At 35.2% G+C, this 24537-nt stretch overlaps 1 protein-coding gene across 8 annotated transcripts in view; it reads right to left on the reverse strand.

The window, feature by feature from the left end:
* SOX5 (SRY-box transcription factor 5) overlaps positions 1-24537 on the reverse strand; it is a 955660-nt gene that overhangs the window by 607244 nt on the left and 323879 nt on the right. For 7 of the 8 annotated variants that reach the window (XM_079142036.1, XM_079142038.1, XM_079142034.1 and 4 more), the window contains one exon: positions 18229-18296. The gene's annotated coding sequence lies outside the window, so the exon portion shown is untranslated. Of the gene's footprint in view, positions 1-18228; positions 18297-24537 lie in introns of those variants that run through there. The other variant, XM_079142027.1, reaches the window with a different exon arrangement.

Consider the following 24537-nt stretch of genomic DNA (forward strand, 5'->3'; position numbering starts at 1 on the left):
ATTTTTAAAAAAGCACACCACAGCTTACAATCTAAGAAGGGTGTTACACACAAAAATCTACAGCTCCATATATCCAAGCAATGACAATGCTAAAAACCCCCAAACAAACAAACAAACAAAATCAAAACCTGCAGGAAGACATTAGGAAGCAGAATGTAATTACCCGATTTGGAAACTGACCAGGACACTGTGGTTAAAATCCGTCTTGCTACAAAGGTTCTGAGGAATCTTTAATGACTACAAATGGTCAGGAACTCATGTCCACACCTCATCTGAAAGATGATGACAACCAGCAGGAAGTCCTCTGTGCCACTAATCCGGGAACTGGGGCTGACTCTGACCAGGAGAATAAAGGGCCACCTACAGAAATTGCAGCAACATTTGCTACCCTTGGCTGCTTTTGCAAAATAGTCTGCATGAAGAAACTTTCTTAAATATCTCAAGTATCACTGCCACATCTTAATGTAAATATGTAGTGATATCATCCCTCATTTCTACAAAGAATTATAACCAATGCTTCTGCACTTCCCTTAAGTAAAAATTATTAAATCCCAATCTTTGGTTAATTTTGAGTAATGAATGTGCTGGTATCAGTGAGGCATAAGATGGCTATTGTTTAATCTATGTATGCTTACTATCAGACTAACTTATTTTTGCCTTTTATATTTTTTAAGAAACTGACTCCAGTGTGGTAATTAAAATACATTACAGTCGTGCAAGTGAAATTTGGAAAACTGCCAACGTTTTCAAGAACTTATAATTTTCTTTTTCAGAGGAAAAAGTAGTTTTGACATCTTTGTGCAAAACAATCACTAACAGTTACTTACAATTTCAGGAAAATCACTGTTTTAATCATGACCTTTCAGCTGTCCTTGATTGAAAAAAAATTGGCCACCTACAGAAATAATTCTGTTGGGCCCTCATCTCTCTACTGATTGATGGCCTCATGTGGCTCTACATGTTCACAATTATAAATAAAACTATATAAATGTGGCAGAGCTTAGCTTCCATCTAACTGGATAATAATAAAACAGTTCTAATTGACAATAAAAGAGATTTTCTTTAAGTGACATCTTTGCCATGTACCTGTATCAAAATCAAATGGTACATTTTTCTCTGATTAAATGTGTATTCTTTTGGTCACCATTCACTGCAACCATTAATTTAGCATCCATTGTGTAAAGGGCACAGTATTATACTCTGTTGGGGGTGATGGGATGTGGATAAAACAGCTTCTGAATTTAAAGAACCTATTATCTGATGCAGTACTCAACCAGCTAACATATAATAAATATGGAACCTATATATTCAATGTGGATAAGTCTACATGTGTATGCATATGAATAAAAAGTGGATTTGGTTAAATATATTGCTATAAAAATAAAAATACATACTTATGCTTAAGAATAGCATATTAATATATATTTGGATTTGTGTAAATACACGTATGTCACATTAGGAATCCTTTTATGAAAATATCTGAAGTCCTAACATGTTAGTACATGAGTTTCAATGGAAATTAAACAAAGCCTCATTCTACTAGTTAAAGGTTTCCCACCTACTGTACAAGCAACAAAAATAGAAATGGCATTCAGGACTCCATTAGAAGTTTATTGAAGCTCTGTGAGATTTGAAAGCTTTTAGGAGTTCAGCATAAATCATTCAATACACCAAAAAAAAAAAAAAAAAAAGACTTAAAGAGACTTCCCCTTTGTATTCAATTTCCATGAGTGATCTCCAATTTACAGCCTTATGCTCGACCCAGAAATTGAATTAATCAATACAATTATCTTTTAGAAATCCCTTTTGTCAACTACAGTAGTTCATGGACAAGAAAGGAAGGTTGAGGTTTCTTGAATTGTTAACTGGGTGGTTAAGATTCAGCAATACTGAAGGACTGGCATTAGAAATGGGTACAGCACAGGTTTCAATGCTGTTTTGAAGGATTACAAAAAAATAAGTGATCCTTTTCCTAAAATCCAAAACTCAATTATCAACTAGCTGTAGTCTAAAATAAACTATTTCACAGAAAACAATACTAGAAAAATATTTATAGGATCAGATGATGGATCCTAATGAAAAACATTAACCCATGGAAATCCATACCAAGTCTTTTATTTTGAATAAATAACTCACATTTTTAGAAATCATAAAATTATTCAAAATAACTAATTTTTAAAAATTTAGCTCACTCTGTTTCTGAAAAATTTAGTAATATTCTAAGGTAATGACTTCATCATACAAACTAGAAGGAGGTGAAACAATTCCTCAGCTACTTTAGGCCCAAAGAATACTTTCACATAAAATGGTCAAGTAATTAGAGCAAAAGGTTTTTATACTAATTAGTCTTATAATGCATATTTTCTTTGTTCATGTAACAATCTTTGGCAAATTTAACATTAAAAATGGAAAGAAAAGATCTCAATATACCTGCCTCATTAAAAAGTTGTTCAATTAAAAAAGGAAGTTTGGGTCCTAAGTGACTCAAAGAGCATGTTTAGCTAGTTTATACCCACCAATTGCCCAAATCTCCTTTTATGGAGCTAAGTCAAATTTGACAATAATACATAGAATTTTATGAACTTGACAAGTCTGCAAATTCTTGCTAAAAAAAGAATTAAACTAACCAACAACCTCAATGAACTAGGAAGGGCACCGAAGTTAAGGATTTACAATCTAATACTAGGAAATATCCTAGAGTGCATATGGTGTTTCTATTTGCTTATATATTCTGCATACACAAATCTATTAATAAGTATAATAAGTACTTACTTGGTTTGTGCCCAGATGTGTGCTACCTGATGTGAAGCACATGGTCCTTATACATAAAGCATTTGAAGATCAATTTTTGATCCAAAGAATATATAGAAATCACATTTACAATGACATGATAAAATAACTTTGTACAAAAGGAGAACAACATTGAGTTAGTGTTCCTGTTACTTATTATTCTACTCTGAAGTACTTTATTGAAATAACACCATGGAAAGTCTTGAATACCTAAAAGCATTTTTAAAATGGATAAACAGGTGGTAGAGAAGATAAAGGTAAGTTTTTATTTTAAAAGGGTTGGTCATGTAAAGAACCCATGCACTTTATGTTTTACTACAGTCCTCAACCAATGCTTTCCCTCCATCCTGGCTTAAATGTCGCCCTCTGCTTTATATGCAAACATTGGGAAATAAAGAAATAAATAAGTTAATGGAATTTTAGTCTGTTGAAGTTGAAAACATATTGCTTCTTACAGAAAATATTCTGATTAGCGATTGTGGTTTAAGTATATGAGCTTTTCCACTTGGATAATGATTTTTTTCTTTTCAAGTAGATCTTTGGGATGTGATTGCTACAGTTTGAATCTTTTTTAAAATTAATTAGTTTTTTATTTGTTCTTTTTAGTTACACATGACAGTAGAATGTATTTTGACATGTTATACAAACATGGAGTATAACTGCTCATTTTTGTGGTTGTACATGATGTGGAGTTTCACTGGTTGTGTATTCACATATGAACACAGAAAAGTTATGTCTGATTCATTCTACTGCCTTTCCTATTTCATCCCCCATATCCTCTCCTTTCCCTTCATTCCCCTTTGTCTAATCCAATGAACTTGTGTTCTTTCCCCTCTCCCTCCTTATTGTGTGTTAGCATCTGCATAATAGAGGGAACATTTGGCCTTTGGTTTTTTGGGATTGGCTTATTTCTACAGTTTGAATCTTAAGCCTCACCCAAAGGTCCATGTATTAATGGCTTGGTCTCCAGCTTGGCACTGTTGGGAGCTGGTGGAACCTTTAAGAGGTGGAGCCTAGTGGAAGGTCTTCAGTTCACCGAAGGGTGAAGGGGATGGTGAGATCCTAACCTCCTTCTTTTTCTCGTTTGCTTTTTGGCCATGAGCTGAGGGGTTTTGCTCCTCTGTGTATTCCCCTATAGCCCAGAGCTGTCTGGCACCCCTACCAGAGACCTAAAAGCAGTAGGTCCTCCTAATAATAGACAGGAACCTCGAAAACTATGAGACAAAACAAACCTCTTCGTAAGTTTATTACCTCAGGTGTCTATTACAGTAGCAGAAAGATGACTGACAGAGTGGTACACATATTACAAGCCCCTTTTCAAAAAATACAGACACAGTCCATAATTGTTTATCTTGATCTCTTTACTTGTCAGCTTTTGTGGGTTGCTTAGATCTCTTATTTTGGACATTAACAAAAACTCCTAACTCCATGTTAACTCAGTGGGAGCTCCGTGAGGGCAGCCTCTGTCTTTTCTACTTAACCATTGGGACCTTAGCATAAGGACATATAAAATAATACACCCTCATTCCAGGTATAGTCTTTCTCGTGTGGGTCCCAAGGAACCAGGGGGGAAAATCCTGGGCTTTTAGGTAGGGAAAATCACTGTCATCACAAAGACTCTGACTTTCACAGGGCAAATCCAGAGTAGAGAAGTTGGGGTGGGATGGGAATAAGAGAAAGCCTTTTATGTTTAGGCTCCAAGCAAAGAGTTCTTCTGTCCTGCTGCCCTAAAGGCATTCAGCGAAACAGCAGCCTGCTGACATCACGGTAAACTGAAACAGGGAGAGAAGAGGGCAGCCATGCCTGCACGGAGGTCAAGCTCAGGGAAGTTGTGCTGTCCCCTCCGAGTTAGTTACGGGACAGCACTGATGGTCTGATGAGCTCCCACTGAGGACCATGGGGAAGGGATGCCAACCTGAGCCCCAGCACAGCTGCTGTGACTAAGGTCACGCAAGACGCCAGTGGGGACAGATGCTCATGACTGGAGACCGTGCCAGGACTACGTAACAACACGTCTGACCCAGCGCAAGAAAGGTGAGGGCTGAAAAGTAGGCAGCACTTCTCACCTTTCCTCTCATCCTTGAGCAGTTAAGCATATCAATATCCATGTTCCAGCACCAAAATGTCGGAGTAATTACTTCCTGACCCACAATTAAAGCATGCTGCAATTTTCAGTCATAACAGCCAATTCTCTCTGAGTCATACATTGAATCAATTAAACTTAGAATCTCTATGTCTGAACGGATGACTTCTAATGAAAAGGGTGAAAGCTCCTGCCCTGCACATCCAATCATATCTCTGTTTGGTAAATCAGGGGGAGAAGTTCAACTGAATGGCTTGGAAAAGAGCCCATCCCAGCAGATTGTGCTGGGTAGAAATAACACTAGTCTGTCTAGGTAAGATCAGTGCCAATGGTTTCCAACTAAAATTAGAAAAAAGGAGACAGTACCTTGGCTCATGCTTATGTTGGAGACAAGACTCTAACTCCTGCTAAAGCCAAATGATGGCAATTCAATTCTTGCCTGCCAGTTGCAAATCCCTACACTACCACTGCTGCACTATCGAAAGACACTTGCAATCCAGTGCATCTAACAAGAGAGGTGATTTCTTAGATTAGTCACTTTGTGGGTTAGAACTCAAGTGCTAGTAACTCAAAGGTAGGCAGGCATTTTTTTTTTTTTTTCTGAGATGAGGTCATTTTTAAACTATAGACAAATAGTTGACCAAAAAAATTCAGTAGAACGTTACTAAGGTTGGGAAGGGATATTATGCATTTGTTAACTTTAGAATGCAAAACCAAAAATACCAACAAAATCCAAGGAACGAATGACCCCACTCCTCTCACAAATCATTGTCAAAAAAACCACAACACTCTGCGTTTCAACAAATACAATTTTGCTCTAATCTCATATGTGTCATGAGGCATCATGCCATAGCAGAAAGGAAACTGGGCCAGGAATCAGGGAATCTGGGTACTTTTTCTGGCTCTGTCACTTATTAACTGTGTAAAATGACATGAAATTTAACCTCTAGGCTTTGGTTTCTTTTCTATGAGATTAGTGACTTAGATAAGCATTATCCCAGGTTTTAGATTCTGCATTGATCAGTCATTAGTGATTTAATTTTAAATTGGGAATAATTTTTATAACACATTGAGTGCAAAACTTTCATAAATTCTGGGTTTGGAAGTCAAATACACACACACACACACACACACACACATAATAAGGACAAGGGGCTCTGATTCTCTAATGATAAAGAATTTGTTTTTTGAAAAATTTGATCCACTCTGCCACAGCAATGCAAATGCTCTCAGATATGAGCAATATTCAGATGTCTTTGCAAATGCTAAAATCTTTTGGGAAAAGCCATATAAAGATTCTGATATCATTTATTCTTCAGAGGAAATTATGCACTGTTTCTCCACAGAAGGACTTTTTCCAATGCTTCACCAATGCCCCTAAGTAATTCAGGAAGCTAAAACTCCAGGAGCTGTTTCAGATGCTGGATGAGACAATACACTCAGAAGGTTCACCCCAAGGCCTCTGCCATATTTAAAAAAATATCTTCATTCTACTTAGGTAATTTTACTATTGCCCCTATCTTCAACCCTCAGTTTCTCAAACAATCCACAGAATTTTATTCAAATCACCCTTTTGTTCAAATTGCTAACCGCTGTTTCAGTGGTGTACAAACACTGGTTGGGGCTCAGTCCTTTGGATCCAACCTTCTCCATTGGTACACTACCCAAGTACTGGACCTCCAGGCTCCCTGGTTAGTGCTGGACTATCAGAGACCCATCTGCATGAAAGACAACTCAGAACATGATCAATGAGATAACCTCTCCCCTCTCTGCTGGCTGCCGGAGTTATGGTTTTATTTCTGGTGCTAACTCTGTGATTCTGGGCAAGTCCCACAATTTCTCTGTTAAATGTTATTGATACTGACACTTTTTGAGTATGTGCACTGCAAAAATTATATATTACCATGTCTGGTGAAATGTTTCCACTCCATATTGTGTACTAGTATGGAAAGAAATTTCTACTTTATCCTATTTTAAGTCACAGACCCCTTGAATAACTAATGGAATCAGTTAATTTGTGTCCCTCCCTTTGGGGGGAAAAAGTATACCTGAATAATATTATACACAGAAATTTGGTGTAATTTTAGGGAGTTCCCTGACGCTAGAAGAAGGTTCATGAACTGAACTCAAGTGAACACCATGGTCTAGAATACAAATCTATAATTTATTAGCATATGAATCTATAGTCTGAATGAGTTTCCTCATCTTTAAAAAAACATGTAAAATAAAGGTAATCTGAGTTTCCTTATCTAAAACAAATAGGTCAATCTCTGTGCTTACATCTTATAACTACTCTGAACATAAAAGTTCCTACCATTAATTTATGTGAAAGCAGGTTGTTGGTACAAAGAATTCTGTGCAACTCAAAATCACTATTGATCCTTTACCTCCATGCTTTAATGTTGTCAGAAAGTACTAATGAGTGCTATCCCCACATCACTGGTTCCATCAAGTTTTGGGAGGTGTGAGATTCCTGACCTTGCTTATCTGACTTCATCTGGTTTTAAGACTAACTGTGACCCTTATTTCCTAGAAAGTTTCTGTTTGATTACTGATCTCTTTACACATGACCATGAAGTCAATATTCTAGCTCTGCTTTCCCTCTATAGAAATATTTTCCTAACATGAAGTTTTACATTGACTAGAATACTCTTGGTCCTTCCTTGGCACTAAATCTTGATCTTCATATGAGTGATTCTTAAAATTGTTGTTTTGGGGCTCCATACATCACATCCCTGCTCTCCTCCATTGGTGTGAATAATTAGAAACCATCTTGCTAAGATCCTTATTCCTATTTTATTGGAAAATAGACTAGCAAAATATAAAAGCATGTAAGTACCCTCAAGGCTTACACAGTGTGTGACAGAGTCAGTTAACAGAATAAGACCCAGTTCACAATGGTATATCCACTACTCTACAACAATTTTTTCTTTCTTCCTAAAGTCTAGAGATAGAACCTTCATGTATATAAGAAATTATCTCCTTTATGATAATATGGATAATATATGCATATATATTTTAATTTTTAATTTTCAATTTAGCATTCCATTTTGCAATAATTTCAGACTTAACAAAAAAAAAAATTGTATCAAGAGCTCCCACGTATCCTTCAACCAGCTTCCCCTCACAGATCAAAGCCATGTGATCCACGCTGGTACCACACTATTAGCTGATCTAAAACTCTTGCTCAAATTTCAGCAATTGTCCCACTGTTGTTTTTTTTTTCCTGGATCATATTTCATTGTCATCTTTCCTTAGTCTCCTTCCATCTGGGACAATTCTTCAGTCTTTCTTTGTTTTCATGACCTTTACAATTTTTAAGAGTAGTATCCAGTTATTTGTAGTATGTCCTTCAATTTGGGTTGTCTGGTATTTCTCATGCAAATTCATGTTATACATTTTTTAATAAGAACATGACAGATACTACTTTTTATTCCTTTCTCAGTAGATTATCTGAGACATATTGATGCTGATATATCTCATTACTGGTAATGTTAACTTTGATCATGTTTTAGCTTGTGTCTTCTAAGTTTTCTTATGAAGTTACGACTTTCCCTTTTGTAACTAGTAATTATTTTCAGAGAAAATATTTTGACATTATGTAAATATATTTATCATATTTTTATCCACTAATTTAGTATTTATCTGATGATTCTAACCTGAAATAATTACTACTGTAGCATTTCCCAAATGGTGGTTTTCTATTTCTTCTACATTTATAAAGTGGTACTTTATTATTTAAAAAGAGCTTTCTTTTATCCCTCATTTATTTATTTAATCATTTTTCATAATACCATATGAATATAACTGAATATATTGAATATAATCCATTACTAGCATTATTTTCTTGCTCAAATGTCCCAGATTTGGCAATTGGGAACCACTTCAAGTTGGCGCCTATGTTCCTTCAACATGTTTCTATCAGTTTTTTAAGTCCTTCCTTTCTTTTTGGCACCACAAGATATTCCAGCTTCTCAGCATGTACTCTTCTGGCTCAAGTCTTGGAATCATCCATTTCTACAAGGATCCTTGGTTTCTTTTATTGGAAAATGGTATTTAGAAACCAAGATCTAGGTACCAGGTATGCTCATCACTATTGGGGTATAATTGCTTCTAGGCCCTCTCAAAACAGAGAGCTAGAAATATATAAATTCACACACACATGTAGTTCTATTTCTTTATTGGTGAATCAGTATATCTGTGATATATATATATGTATAAATATATATTATATATAAAATATGTGTATATATACATATATTTTTTTATTAATACCTCCGATTTCAATCCAATATTGTATGGTCCACTTAGTCCTTTTCTCTCCTTCAACACTGAGAAACATGACTCATTTCCACAACCCCAGGATACACTGGAAACACTGAGAAATGCTAAATCTCACCCCTGTGTCAAACAGAATCCTTAACTCATATTTTATGAGAAACAAATATTCTCATTAGAGAAAAACAGCTCTTTTTGTTTGTTTGTACTTTAATCTAGAATCAAAAGTCCACACACTGGTAAAGTTACTTGAATTGCTTCTTTTTCTCCTTACCTCTTTTCTTTTCTTTCCTTTGTAATTTCTATGAATACAGTGAAGTTTACATGTATGTGTGTATGTGTATGTGTGTTTATTTCACATGGGTTCTCTACACATTCATTTTATCTTTTTTTTATGTCAAATATTTACACAGTTTTAGAAAGCAGAACTGAGCAAAAAAAATCTTAAAGACTACATCCAGCTAATTGGGACTCCTCATCATCTCTCCTACTTTATTTCCATTCTCTCCATTCCCATTTTCTAGGCCCAACCCTTTCCATAATCAACTTCATGAATATGGTTTATCCTTCTTTGCCTCTGTAAACTGGTATGTATATGTTTATCATATATATGTATGCATATGTGTGTATATTTTTTTTTCATTTTTTCACTTAGTTATATAGCCCAAAAATCATTAAATCTATTCATTCTTTTTCTCATTGCATGCAAAAATGCCACAATGTATTCAGCTACTCCTTTCTACAAGAAGATTATGGTAGCTTTTAATATATTACAGTTATAAATAATGCCACAAATAAATAACCCAGGGCATATAATTTTCATCTTGTTGAAGGTGTATCTTCAGGATAAATTCCGAACAGTAGGATTATTGGCAAAGGGTTAAATGTACATGTAGATTGTTAGATATCACCAATTCTTCTCCAAAAGACTTGTACCAGCTTATATTCCAATAACAATGTATGAAAATAAAGTCTATGTTTTTAACTTTCCCTCAAATTAATTTAGCAGAGATGCTGAGCACCCATTGAGCAGTTAATTAATATTTACTTCCTCTCACGGCCTATGGATGTTGTCTAACCATCCATGTTAACAATAAGGGGGAAACTTATATAAATGTGAAGGGAACAGAAATAACAAGGATCTGAGAAAAACACTCTTAGAAGAAAATTAGTTGGCTTCTGTAACAGCAGCTCAAAATGAAAATATACAGCTTAGTATCTTTTCTTTGCAGTTTAACAAGAAGATTCTACAGTAATTTTTCTCATGGCCAAGATTAATCACTACTTTCTTTTTGTCCCCCAAATCCTCCCTCACCCATTTTATAATGAGTAGCATGCAGGAACTTCAGTCATCTCTACTTACCTATCTGTCTTGCATTTGACTCTTTCATTTTGAAGTGTCAACTATATATTAATCAACAAATTTATCTCAACTCCCAGCACAATGCTCAACACATAGCTTTCTCAGACAGAATTTTGTTAATGACTTAAGATAAAAACATACTCTGAGTACCAGACGCATCCCAAAAGTTTTCCATGTATTGTTTCATTTCACCTTCATAACAATCAGGAGGTTGGTTTTATTATACCTCTATTTTGTAGCCAATGAAACAAAAAAAAGCTGGGAGAAGGCAAACTGCTTGCCTAAGTGGAATTTGACCTGAGGACTATCTCATCCCAAAGTGTGTGCTGCCACTTTGTTCCCTACCTAATGGCAGTGGGAAATAGGAACCTTCCTGACAAAACCTATATCATCCTTGGGTAGGCAAGTTCTCACAGGTAAGGCCAAAGTGAATTCTATATTTAGGATTTCATACTAATGTGTCAGTCTTAAGAAGGAAAGAAAAGGTGGTAGTTTTAATGGTTTCCAAATAAACTTAAAAGCTTTCTGAGGTTTTTTTTTTTTTTTTTTTACCATTTGACAAAATCTTGGCTCTTCTGATACACACGCACACGCATTTATTATACCTTTGTGACTGTGGTTTATGTACAAGCATCCTATTAAAAGTGTTTTTAAAAGACCAAAATGTGATTTCCTTTCTGACAGCAAAGGGAAAATAAAAAGATGTTCTTTGCCCTCCTGTTCTAATCTGTGTTTGGAAGTCAAGTCTGCAGTTCCCAGAACTCTATCACCAGCTTGCTACATTTCCATAAATCTGTCCAAGAATATAACACTATTCACCCAAAAATGCAATATTAACTGTGTAACACATGCACATGATACCTGGATCCAATTTGCCCTCATTTTGTATATAAGTGAAAATAAAGCACTGCTTTAACTCTTTGAAATGACAATATCACATTATTTAGATAAGTGCCACCAAATCATTATTGAAATTCTGATAGCATTTGCCTTACTGGTAAAAGAAAATTACCTGTAATGCATAGTTTAAATAATTACTTTTAAACAAAAGCTTCTTTTCTGCATTGCTTATTTATCTTTTGAGACCAACTCAGCAGTGCTATGTATTTTATTAAAATTGCCTTCAGACTGCTAATGGCAGGGCGTCTGTTAGCACAGGAAAAGTGATGGCAGTTTGACTCCTATTCCTAATATTGGGAGTTAGTCCAGACACTTAAGAGCCAGAACTCTGCTGTGCATTTGACTATGTTATCAACACTTTACTTGCTAATGATACTAGTGACAGCATTTCAATATGATGGGTCAGACTTAAATAGGAAAGCTTATAATTGTGCTTACAGAACCAAAGAAATCCCTCCTTTCAACCTCCCCCCCACCCAAATCCCTTTTATCAACATATCAGTTGGTGTTAAGCTTCATGACTGGGAATTATTTGGTAAGCTTCTGCTCAATATTTTTTTCCTTCTCCACCTTCCACCTTGAATGGGGAACCTCCATGAGCACCTGATATCTACCCGTTCAGAAAATGACAACTGAAAGGTTTCCTGTGGAGCAACTGTGTGCCAACTACCCAGCAGAAGGTCATGCTGATGACTTCCCTGTGGCTTTTATTTTCCCCAGGGAAATCCACAGCCAGGGCTGACTGCTTGCCAAATATGCTGAGTGCCGCAAACCAGCCGCGCTAAGAACCCCCTATCCTTCTTGATAGGAAGTGGTAAGCAACTGTGCTGAACACCTGTGTCAGCTCCTGTTCCTGGGGACACCCCAGGCAAGCTCTCATGAAGCATTCAGGGATGGGGCTCCCCTCTTCTAACTTGCACTTCTGTCCAAAAACTTCTCAGTAGTCATATGACAGTAGTTATGTTTGGCAGATTTTTGTAACATCAGTGTGTTTAACTACTGTTAAGGAGGATGATACAAATCATCCATGAGTTAGATATTTTACTACAAGCATCTAAGAAACCACAATATTGAGTCTTTGCTATTATTGTATGAGTAAAGGCAGTATTTTCCACCACTTCCTTTTAGACCCACTTCAACTAACTTGAGGAAGAGGAGCCTTAGTCTGAGATGTGGGTGGCATGATTCCATACATGGACAAGATCAAAGTCAGTCTTTTTCTAGTAACAAACAGAATAATATGCCAAGTTGAACCAATGAAAATTTTGCTCAGAAATGAGACAGAGGAACCATCAGGCAATATAATGGTTCTTTCAGTTAACAGTAAAAATATATTTATGAATAAATGAATACAAAAATGATTTTCAATGAAAAGTCATTTTATTGAAAAATAATTTCAAAAATGTTCCATAATATGGAAATGATTATATTTTAGTGATCTAATAAAGTCTTGTTTAGTGCTTACTATTCACAGGCCACTCAGGCCGGCCCTGTGCACAAATTAGAAATAAATAAATGAGTGAATAAAGGAGAGTCTACTATAGGACCAGTTTGTGAAGCAGCAGAACCACAATCTAAACTTCAGATTCTTTCCTTTTCACGATTCCACATGATCTTCTTCCAAAGTCTACCTGACATTCAGAACCCTGGTCTTTCAGAGTGCTCTCTCAGCATGGATCACCCTTCCTGTACTATGGAGGAAATGTTCATCGACAAGTTTAAGCTTACATAACTTCATCCTAAATCCCATGCCAGATTACAGCAACTCTGGCCTACAATATTTCCATAACAGATTAACCTTGGCACCTCAAATGTAAAGAGTTTCAAAACCATCCATTCCTGTGCCCAAAACTAAATAAATCAATGTCAATTTTTTGTTTTGTTTGCCTTTGAATATTATTGACTTTAATTCAGTTACTTGGAATTGAAAATCTTCCCTTATCATTCTCCAAAATCATCAACCCTACTGAATCCATCTTCAAAATCTGCTCGTGTCTATCCCACATGTTAGCACCTTAGTCCTGACTTCACCAATTCATTTATGATTGGATTAGTATCCCATTTACAGCCTCTCCCCTTCAGTCAACCTCATGTTAACAATACATTGAGTAATTAATTCAAGGTACAGTCCTAATCACTACCCCATTTCTCCAAAACAAATATTTTAAGTGACTTCCCAAGTCTTGTTGAATTAAGGTAAACATTTAACATAGAGATTCAAAACGCTCTAAGTGCTGTGCCCAGTTTACAGTCACTATTCCCCTTTTACATACCTTCAGCAGAATCCAAACTTACTGAAACCCAATGAGGCTCTGAAGACACTAGAACCTTAAATTCATACTTGACTATCTTCCCGGTGTCCACATCACGGCTGAACAAAATCATACACATTCTGAGAGGCTCAACTCAAACACGAGTTCATCCATGAAACTTTCTGTCTTTTCTAGGAACCCTGAATTTGACACCTTTTACCTCTTTAGTCCTTTTATACCCTTTATGACAATGTATGTCACATTAGGATCATTTGGTTCTAGCTCTTTAAACCAAATTTGTTTAGTACATCCTATGAGCAAAAACATTGAAAAGTATTTTGGAAGACAGACTCATTTTTAGTGAAAAGCAAAAGGAATAGTCTTTCATACAGTTGAAGTACAGTGAGGACCCAATAAAATAATGACTAAAAAGTGCCACTGGATTTAGAGAGATGGGGGTTACAGATAACCTTACCAATATCAGGACTAATGTTAGTTGAGAGGAGTGAAAAGGTGAATAAAATGAATAAAGTCATAACTGGAGGAAGAAGTAAAATTAAAAGAAAGGTTTTAGTTATTCAAAATGGAGAAGTTGAGTATATTTAAATATTGAAGCTCCCAGATAAGAGGGACAAGTTGAAAAAGCTAGAGAGGAGAATTGGTTTCCAGAGTGAGCTGAAGAAGTGGGATTAAGCATACGTGGAAGGACTGGTACTCATAGGAGATGGAGAAACTCCATTGGGAACTGATGTAGATGGGTCTAGAATTATTCTAGACTCAAGGACAATTTTCAGTGTATGTGAGGTTTCGGCATAAACTCTCCAAAAGATAACATTAAAGAACACTTTTATTTCTTTGACATTCTTAGTTTAATATTAAAAGTATTTTAATTCTTCTGACCAATAAGGGAAGAATTTAGAATAGACAAACATTTTCTGGAAAATTATTCTAAATATTCATAAACAGAGAAGTGTGTGCATGTGTGTGTGCATGTGTGTGTGTGTGTGTGTGTGTGTGCATGTGTGTGCATGTAATACATAATTTTCCATAATGGAAATATATAGAAATAGAAATATATAATTTGCAATAAAAGATACCTATGCTTACATTATCTAATTAAAACTTTAATAGTTTCTAATATACAGATTTAAAATTTTTGAAAACAATTGTAATAAAGTTCTTTGGTAGTTTAAAACTAGTGAGACAAGACTGCTTGAAGAAGCAACTTTCATATTCTGAATTCCTATTTTACTACTTTGATTCATCACACAATAGGAATGATATCGGTACAATTAACTCTTCTTCCTAAGTATCAGTAATATCTTCTCTAAATTGATGATTTTTCTGAAAATAAACATGGACACTGTCCTTTGTGACTAATATGAAACAGTGCCCTTATTTTATCATTTATATTATAAATAGCCATTCCTAATATATATACAACTTTTTATTCAACCAATTCCTATTCCTTACCTATGGACATAATGGCTTAACAAATGTAAAGGAAATATAGAGATGAGAATAACACTGCTCATTTGGTATAACCAGTCATTTGGTAACAAACACAAGCCCAAATCACCCCGCTGGAAAATTTTAGAGTTGCTTCCTACATACATGCTCTCTTATTCCTACCAAATTATTTGTTGTTGTTGTTTTTAAACTACTCCATGTTTCCTCCTAACAAATAATCTATGGATCATGTGATAATTATAACAAAAACATAAGATAATATTTAAAGTCTTCATTGGCAAGTAGAAGATAAATTTCAAAACCAGTTTGTGGACTTAACACAAAGTATAAATGGCAAACAATCAAGAAATTCAGCTGAGCCAAGAAACTCATCAGATACACACAATTTTAAAATACATGTAATTATCATTAATGATTATATTATCTCTGTTATGAAACAAATTATTATCAAAAGCAAAATAACATGATTCAAATTCTAAAGAATTTTAAAAGTTCTGCAAATTAAGGATATGGAACAGGAAAAAGATGGCTATACTATCTGTTAAGTTTCTTGAACACAATCATCAGTCAATATTTTGAAAAGACAATGTTGCCCTGATTGTTAACTTAAGCCTGTTTTGATTTATAATTTATATTCTGTCTATAAAGAGAAATTTTAAAACTGTTGGATACAACCTATGGGTCAGAAAAATGCTTAAAACGTGAGTTAGTATGCCTCTCATCTGCTAAAATCCCTTTAATTCTAAGTAGGTGTCCCATCTCAGGTAGAATAATATCAAGACACTACCACAGTCTACCAGCCTCTGGATGGAGGCACATCACTGTCCCCAGGCTGGTCTCTCACCTATCTGCTCCTCACTCTCTTCCAGCCTCTACTGCTCTTTTCTTTCTTTTTTTCTTTGGGTGCTGGGGATCGAACCCAGGGCCTTGTGCTTACAAGGCAAGCACTCTACCAACTGAGCTATCTCCCCAACCCCCCTCTACTGCTCTTGTCATTTCTTCAACACTGTGAGCACATACCTCATACTTACTCTTCCTGGTAAATGTGCCTCTTTTTCCCCTGTTTTTCTAAACAGCTCCCGCTCTCACTTCATTCATCGGAGAGGCCTTCCTTAGAGAGTGCATCGGCAATAGTCTCTCCGTGTTCCTTATTTACCCTGCTTTATTTTCCTTTTTTAGTATTTATCCACATTGACATATATATCAAAATCTTCATTCTATTCTTTCTTTCACCAGAATTAAATCCCTATAAGAGGAGAACTTTCCTTATGTGAATCAATAATTAATGAAAATCATCTTTTTGTCTAGAAAACTTTTTCAAGAAATGACATTAGGAAAAAAAATTAAAACTCTTGATTTTTTTTCAAATATTAGTACAATTCAAAGTGAAACCTGAGAATCAGTTATATTCTTTATACAATTATAAATTGATGAAGGAGGCAAACAAGAGGGTGCAAATGTAGTGTAAAGAATGGTTTGCATTCCATGATTGTAAGGAGAATAATGCAGTTGGCCTACATCACATGAAGAACTGATTTAGCTGTTACTAAAGCTTCCTGTGATGCTGGATTGCAATTTAGGTGTGTAGAATAAGTGGACTGGATTGAGGCTCTTTCTGCCTCTTCAGACTATAGTGATCCATGAGATGTTTGTCTCCTTCTTGATTTTGCTTCCACCCATGAAAATCTCAAACAACAACAATATTAAGGGCAATATTTACATAACAGCTGAATGCCAAGTATACTTACCACTTTTAGCTTCAGTTTATTTGGTTTTAATGTTTAGTTCAGTGATATTTGTAAACTGAAAAATTTGGGGTGCTTATGATCATAAAACTCTTTATGAAAGTAACACTCAGAAGTGATTCTCAACTGTACAAGAATCAGCACAGACCTACTTACAAACCTAGTTGCACAGAAAAATTATTTTGAACAGTTTTTTCAAACTTCTTACCTACTTGAAGAGTAGACTTGAGCATATGCACTGCATCAAGATATACTTGAAATTATCTTTCCTTTAACTAAAGGGTAATATTCTCTCAAGGTACATGACAACAAAAGCTGTCTAATCCCTGATGCTAATGCTAAATAATAACAAAAGCTGGGAGCATCCAAGCAGAAGAGTTTTAAGCCCACTTTCCATTTAAGTGAGTCATTTTACATGAGGTCAAATCAGACTGAATGACAAAGGCACTGATCTCTGTGTGAGGAAAACTGCAAAACCCACGGGTAGTTTTTGTATAAGAGACCAAGATGTGGAGGAGCTAAGACTTCAGGGAGTTATAGAAGTGGTAATGCTGGAGAAGAGCAGAGAGGATGAGATCTGGAGTCTTCTGTAAGTAGCCAAGCAATAGTAGTAAGAGTTGTAATCATTGTTAAGACAACAGAGAGAACCAGGAGGTAAATGAAAAGTCATCATCCACACTCCAGGCAGTACCCAGAGCAAAGGACAACAGGGCTTCCACTCTCTGAATAAAAGATGTCATCCTTCTCACAATAACTTGCTCCAGGGAGACCCTTTGACTGCTGGGATCTTTGTGTGTACACAGAAATTGTCTCTTTTAAGTAAGCTTTGTTTTATACATGACGGTCAACATTCAGCAACTAAAATTATTGTTAGCAAACAGATGGATTTCAAAGAGTGTCCAGAGCTTTTAGAAGTGAACCTGAATGCAAAGAATGCAGTAGAAAAAAAAGGAAACTTGGTTTTATAACCCAAGTGCCCTCCCACTACAATCACATCATTATGGACATTTGATACATTTTAAGAATTTGAATCTGGGAAATTCCTAAAACAGTCTTTATTTTAAAGCAGCTTATATAAGGATTAATAGAAACCAAGATATCTGTATGTATATTATTAGGTTAAAATTTTTCTTCCATTTTTAAAAGTTTATTTAAATAATTTTGCATACTTAAATTCTGAAAAGAGGATATCCAAATGCTGGACTTGTGATATGAGTGTGAGTCACAATTTGCAAAACTCAGGACACCCCAAGTAAAGCACATATAAGAAATAGAACTTGCAGAGATTTAAGAATTGAATAATTTATGCCAAATATACAGATCAACAAATAATGGCAATGTTCTGACCTGTTGAGCCTTCCAGTCCAATCTCTTCCACTCCTGGTGTCCTTGGTATTATCTATTTCTTGAAATGCTAAAAAAAAAAAAAAAAAAAAAGTGAGGAATATTAAAGTAATTTCAAAATTCCCCCAGGGGAAAAATTAAACATCACAAAGAGTTAAAAAAGATTTTTGCTACAAAAATTTGAAGAAATATTAATTTCACAACAAAATGGTTGGTTGGTTTTTTAGACTAGATTCATTTCCATACAGTGTCAGACTCATAGAACTGTGCCAGTTAGTGGCTGATGAATGAATAATCAATGAACAACTAAAAACCAAACATTTATTTATTTTCTTGAATATTTTTATAAATACATGACAGTAGAGTACATTTTGACATATTATACATGCATAGAGTATATAACTTATTGTAATCAGAATCCCATTTTATGGTAATAAAACCAAACATTTATTAATGATATTTCAAATTATAGTGCAAGTTGAAATGTAAAAATATGATCTAGGTAATTTGAATCCATAGCAATTAAATCATTTGAAATTTTTATATTGAGTCATGTGCATGTCTGTATATATACATGTATGCATTCACACACATATGAATGTAGCCTACAGTGATCCTGTGCTTAATTTTATTGAGATAGTCAATTATAACCATTGTTATAGTTCATGATAGTCAACTCAAAATTATTCTTAAAATGCAGGATTATTATAGCTATAGTACATTAGGGAAAACATTCTAATGAGCACTAAAATTTATTAAATACTTATCTACTTGCATTTAGCAAAGCACAGTGCCAAGTTATACTAGGATGCTAAGTATAAGAACAAACAGTCTAAACTCATTGGATAATTTTAGGTTGAAAACAACAATAGTAAAAAAGGAAAATAACAACAAACACTATCTACACTCAGTAATTCTTCATCAGATATAGATTTCAGATTTCATATATAAAAGTAGAAATTAGTCATTGGTCCCATAAAGGAAAGCTTTGGAAATTTATCTAACCTCTGAGGGTCTATTATTTCCAAAATGAATGACAGTTTTCTAAGCTTATTATGATTCTAAACAAATCCAGAATGTGTTCAACATATGTAACTTTTTATCATTTTATTATTTATTTGTGAATGTACAATAATTATTATCAAGTCAAGTTTATCTGTTATTCTTCACTTTTTAAGCTTGCCCCCTAAGACTAGATCCCATGGTTTCAAGAGTTTTTATTAATGATATTTGGCATCATCCAATAGGCTTATCAAATTTGAATAATAATAAACATTTTTTTTGCCCCAAGATAATCCTGTATTATCAACCAGATTACATGTTCAGTATTTTAAAAATAATACTTAAAAATTATACTTTTAGGTTATGGAATGCTACTTCTTGGATACTTATCTAGCATACTAAACTGCACATAGATTTAGAGTAATCTAGGACCAGGGGACTTGTACAACTTTTGATTATTAACTTATATAAGACTTTTCATTTCAGAAAGTTTCAACAATTTGGTGATTTCTGGAGTACCTAAAATGTTTTAGGGTACATAAAAGGGTACAAAGAATTATATGTCATAACCAAGTGGGATTTGTCCCAGGGATGCAATATTGATTTAATATCTAAATCTCAAATAATGTAATACCATATCAATAAAGGATGCACTTATAAAATCATCTCAATAGATTCTGACAAACATTTGACAAAATCCAGCATCCTGGATTGACAAAAGTAGCCAGAGTAGGAAACTTCCTCAACCTATTAAAAAGCATCTATGAAAAACCCAGTGATAATACTTAATAGTAAAAGGCTGACTGCTTTCCCCAGAGTAGGAACAAGACAAGGATCCTGATTGAACCACTTTTAGTCAACACTGTGCTAGAGGTCTCAGACAGGTTCTCCAGAAAGAAAGGAAGTAAAAGTCATCAAGATTTGAAGGAAGAAGTAAAACCACCTCCATTTTTAGGCAACATTATTTTTATGCAGAAATCCTTATACTCACCAAAACACTCTAAGAACTAATGACTAAGTTCAGTGTGGTTGAGTGCACTTGATCAATACGCAAACAACAACCGTATTTCTATACACTAGAAAGAACATTCTGAAAATGAAATCAAGAAAACAATTTTATCTATAATAACATGGAAAAGAATACAGCACTTAGATATAAATTTAATGATAGGAATAGAAGACTTGTACATTATAAACTAAAAACAGTACTAAACAATGTTAATACCTTAAAAATGAAAAGAAATCCCATATTCAGGGATTGGAAAATTAATATTGTTTAAATGAAAATTTCCCACAATTTATCTATAGACTCAACACAATCTCTTATCAAAATCCCAGCTGGTGTGTGTGTGTATTTGTTTTACAGAAACTGACAAGTTTATCCTAAAATCCTAAAATGTAAGGGATTCAGAATAGCTAAAACAATCCTGAAACAGAAGAAAAAGGGCAGAAGATGCATCCTTTCCAACTTTGAAATTTTCAACAAAGCAACAGTAATCAAAACAGTGTGGTACTAGTATAAGGATACACATATGGCATAGAATTTCAAGAACAGAAACTGACCACACATTTATGGTCAATTAAATTCTGACAATGTTGCCAAGACAAACCTAAGGAAAAAGGAATAGTTGTGGTATGATGGTAAAAAACAAAAACAATTCAACTTTGTCCTTGGATTCTAGCATAAAACTTCCAAAATCCTTTTAATTCCCTGATAGGTTAGGTATTATCAGAAAAAAATAAAAATAAAAAAAACCACCTGGGATTAGAGGGTTAGGACCAGGTACTGTGGTACACACCTATAATCCCAGGGACTCCCAGCGTTGGGGATGGGGGGCAGGATGGGGGGGGGTGTGTGCCTGAAGATCACAAGTTCAAAACCAGCCTCAGCAATTTTGCAAGGCCCTAAGCAATTTATTGCAACTGTCTCAAAACAAAAAATAAAAAGGGCTGGAGATGTGGTTCAGTGGTTAAGCACCCCAGGGTTCAATCCCCCAGTACAAAAAAAAAAAAAAAAATTTGAGGGCTGATTTTCAGTCTCTCCCATCTAAAATCTTTGTAATTCATAAAATAATTGTCAAGCAAACAAAGTCCAATAATGCTAGTCTGTTCCAAAGAAATTCTAAGTAGTATAAGTAAAGAGATTTTTAAGTGTGGTCTTGCTCCTTAGGTAATGAATAAAAATGCCATGTTTTCTCTATCAAGTATTTGTTGATTCTGGCTATTCCCACATCCCAGCAGTAGTGTTTATGTGGGACCACTGAAAAGTAACTTAATGTCCATTTCCTTGTCTCTTATATGGGAAGCAGAATAGTCATAGAATATTTATCAGAATTAATTTTTATTGCATGTCAAGACCAAGACTGCCCATTATAAATGCTCTATCAGTGTGAGATCATTCTATTATTTTTATAATTTTTCATGGTAAAGAAAGAACATGTACAGGTAATCTAATTAAATTTTCATTACCATTCAAGGAGAAAGTAAACACATAAGAGAAGACAGTTTTGTACACATATGGGGGAATCAAGGGCTTTTCCTTTTGTATCTCAGAGGCCAGGAAGATGAGGGTCTTTGATTGGTCAGGACTATCTGGTGCCTTTGGGGTAGGTGAGAATGAAGTAGCAGCTCTTCCAAAGGAAAGGGTGTATGGTGGAAGTTGGGTTCTCTTTCTAGAAGAGTGGTAAGGAATGCTGAGAGACAGAACTATAGTTTCCCTCCATGAACTATATGAATAGGTGCAGGAGTTCAAGACTTATTATTACTTTACAATAATAAAAGGCTATTAAATAGAACAAAACATATGCACAAATTGCATGCTATTATGCAAATGGGTCAAAAACTAAATTAAGTTTTATACAGGATCTGAATGGGTACCTAGCGTCCTCATCAGAATCTAGTCTCCCACTACAGCCCACAACCTCTTCTGGGGCACCATGTCTATATTCACTTCCTGTGTGTTGTCAAAAGTCTTTTTAAAATCCTATGTACTGGACATTATATCTATACTGGCTCTTTATTTCACAATCACCCTATGAATTGTACATTATTAATGCAATTTAACAAATAAGTTGAACTTGGTTGGCCATGTAGTGAACAGGTAGCTGAGCTAGAACATATTTTTTTTTTTTTTTGGTTTTTCTTTCGTTTTGGTACCAGAGATTGAACCCGGAGATTCTTGACCACTGAGTCACATCCCCAGCCCTTCTTTATTTTTTGTTTTGAGACAGGATCTAGCTAGGATCTAGTTGCTTAGGGCCTCACTAAATTGCTGAGGCTGGCTTTGAACTCGAGATCCTCCTGCCTCAGCCTCCCGAGCTGCTGGAATTACAGATGTGTGCCACTGCACCTGGCCAGAACTGGGATTTGAACTCAGGGATGCTTAACTTCAAAATCAATTTTTCTTCCAAAAGATCCCATAGCTCTCTTCAAAATATGCCTATATATCATTTCCACATTTCATTTCCTAGTATTTGCTAATATAATAAAGTAATTGTTACTACTGCGTAATGAGCTGCTCAGGGCACAAAAAAACTATGAGAAGTGAAGGCATCCCTTACCCCATCTGTCACTACACTACCCCTCCTCCGTTTTCTTTTATCTTCCAAGTTGCACTTACCATTCCTAAAACTAGTTTGTTTTATGACTTTGCCTATTTTGCCCATTGCTTTACCTCTAAAACACAGCCTGACTTAAAATAGGAGTTAAATAAATACTTAAAGGAAAAATGTGTCTGTGAGAATATATGCAAATCCTTCTCTTTACTACATAAGTTCCTCCTGACAAAACTACTAGCTTCTCAGCTTAAGAATCTGTACTTCTTTCATGTAATACTAAGGTAGTTGTAAGTTTAAATTCATTCATTCAAAAACCATTTACTGAGCATCTAGTACATCCCAGATACTCTCCTAAGCAATGTGATCATAGCCAGAAGAAACAGACAAAAATCTCTCATGCTGGTGAAGTAAAGAAAGACAAGAAAACAACACAACGTGTTAGTTGGCAATATGTACTTTAAAAACTAACAAAACAACTTGTGGTTAGACCTCTGAGAGGAGGATCTCCAATTTTAAACAGGGTAAAAGAGAAGGAAGACATGGTGCACACCTCTAATCCCAGTGGCTTGAGAGGCTGAGTCAGGAGGATCGTGAGTTAAAAGTCAGACTCAACAAAAACAAGGCACTAAGCAATTTAGCGAGACCCTTTCTCTAAATAAAATACAAAATAGGGCCGGGGATGTGGCTTAATGGTCAAGTGACCCTACGTTCAATCCCTGGTACTCAAAATAAGGGAAGGAAGATACGTGGGCAAGGAGGTGAGCAAGTGAGATGTGTAAACTGAGGGACAAATTTTTCAGGCAGGGGAAAAACGTGATCACATGATTACCTTTTCAGAGTGGCTGCAGTGGCTGAACAAGGGGAGAGTAACAGGAAGCGAGATTGCAAAGTGGGTGACACAGATTGTATGAAAACTTGTGGGCCGTTATAAGGATGCAGGCTTTTGTGCACAGGAAAATTAGAGGCCACTGTAAAGGCTCAAACCAAAGCAAGAAACCACATGACCAGTTTTAATAGGTTCAGCATTTGTCAATGAGTTTGCTATTGGCATTTTGGGTGGGCCATATCCCTTTGTTCCAACCATTCCAGGCAATCAGTTAGCCTATCTGGAACTATAATAGCAGTGATGAATTCAGAAAAAAAAAAAAAATATATATATATATATACACACACACATATATACATATATATATATATATATATTTTTTTTTTTTTTTTTTTTTTTGTAGAGGATTTGCCAGCAGATTGGACAGAGCTGTGAGAGAGATACCTAGGTTGCCTGCTGTGTGTTTGGAATAAGCAAACAGAGTTGCTATTAACTAAAATTGTGAAGGCCAAATATGAGTGGAGTAGATTTGATGGATAAAGCAAGTATTCAGTCAAAACTTATTAAGAACCACTATGCAGAGTCTGGGGGTGGGAGAATGTGGGTTTGGGAAACATGAGGCCCTGGGTTCAAGCTCTAGCTCCAAATAAGTAAGCAAGCAAACAATACACCCTACCCATGTGAAAGCACATTTATCTGTATTTTATTTCAGAATTTTGCAAAATGAGGTAACAGGCACTATTTCTAAACTGAAGGATTTTAATGTAGAGCACTTCAGTAGGGATTGTGTTACAGAAATAAATATTAGATAAATAAATACACAAATATTACTGACAACTAATGGTAATCTATTAGCCCTTGTAAGCAATAGATTAAGAGAAGTTAAGCATTTAGTAAGAAAAGCTTTTTAAAAATATATAGCCTAAA

Source organism: Sciurus vulgaris (assembly GCF_902686455.1).
Source record: "Sciurus vulgaris genome assembly, chromosome: 5".
NCBI classification, from domain to species: domain Eukaryota; kingdom Metazoa; phylum Chordata; class Mammalia; order Rodentia; family Sciuridae; genus Sciurus; species Sciurus vulgaris.